The sequence below is a fragment of the Cololabis saira genome, chromosome 15, assembly GCF_033807715.1.
Source record: "Cololabis saira isolate AMF1-May2022 chromosome 15, fColSai1.1, whole genome shotgun sequence".
Taxonomy (NCBI): Eukaryota; Metazoa; Chordata; class Actinopteri; order Beloniformes; family Belonidae; genus Cololabis; species Cololabis saira.
The window spans coordinates 14,741,807-14,743,413 of record NC_084601.1 but is presented as its reverse complement, the minus strand read 5'-3'; positions in this window follow the sequence as shown (position 1 = coordinate 14,743,413).

The window sequence follows — 1,607 nt, the reverse complement described above, 5'->3', positions numbered from 1 at the left end:
AGTCTGTCCTCCTCGGCACGACCCCATCCCCCCGCCACGCAGCAGAGGAGAAGCCGCCGAGAGCGGCGAGAGCAGTCACCTCCAACTACTTCCGGCTCCGTCGTTTTCTTTATCGAGCACTGAGCATGGATGGCGCTGAGCCGTACGTCAACGACGACGCCATATTGGATGTGGCAAGACTTCCCTGTAAACTACAAGTAAATTGACTTATTTTCATAAAGGAGTAATTCATGTCATATCAGCTATAGAGAACAAGGTATTGCCGAAAAACAATATATATCCCCCCTCACAAAAATAAGAAAAATAGAGAAACATATTTTCTCATTAACAAAGCATATTTTACATAAACATATTTAAAATTTAAAATTTTTCAGATTTTTTCAGTTATTTTATTGTCTGAAAAATGGTTCAAATATGTTATTTTGTCTCACTTTTATCCTGACGAAGGCCAGTTTGGCTGAAACGCGTAGACACGCTTTTAATAGATTAGCCATGCAATAATAAAGGCATTTTATTAATCTTACCCTCATGAGTGCCTCAGTTCTCTGTCTACAACATGTTATTTTGTTATTTGAAAATCTTTTAATTTGTTTTGTTGATGAGAAAATAGAGTAACATATTATACATTGTTTTTCGGCACTACCTTGTTCTCTATAGCTGATATAACATGAATTACTCCTATGTGGGATCAATAAAGTTCTTATTTTTGCCATCCGAGAAAATTAAATATATTATATTTGGTGCCTAACTGTTTCCCAAGTATATTAGTGCGTGTGTGAGTGAATAAATGAGACGTAAAACGTAAATGACATTTACGTTAGACATTTACAAATGTTTTGTAGAAAGGCGCTTTATGAAAATAATATTTATACAAGTAAATGGCCTTATTTTCATAAAGGAGTAATTCATGTTATATCAGCTATAGAGAAAAAGATAGTGCCGAAAAACAATATATATCCCCCCTCACAAAAATAAGAAAAATAGAGAAACATATTTTCTTATCAACAAAGCATATTTTACATAAACATATTTAAAAATTTTCAAGTAACAAAATAACATATTTGAACAATTTTTCAGATTTTTTCAGTTATTTTATTGTCTGAAAAATGGTTCAAATATGTTATTTTGTTATTTGAAAAAAATTAAATTTGTTTTGTTGATGAGAAAATAGAGTAACATATTATACATTGTTTTTCGGCACTACCTTGTTCTCTATAGCTGATATAACATCAATTACTCATATGTGGGATCAATAAAGTTCTTATTTTTGCCATCTGAGAAAATTAAATATATTATATTTGGTGCCCAACTGTTTCCCAAGTATATTAGTGCGTGTGTGAGTGAATAAATGAGACGTAAAACGTAAATTTCTTTGTAGAAAGGCGCTTTATGAAAATAAGTCCATTAGTATTAGTTTACAGCGCAGTCTTGCCACATCCAATATGGCGGCGACGTTGACGTATCGCAGCAGCGGGCAAGAACACTCGATGCGCCGTCTACATATATAACTCTATGCTTTAGAGTGGCCCAACAGGTTCGTCTTTCTTTTTATCCCACAAAAAAATACATTATTCTCTTATTCACTGCACCCATGTGACTTTTAAATG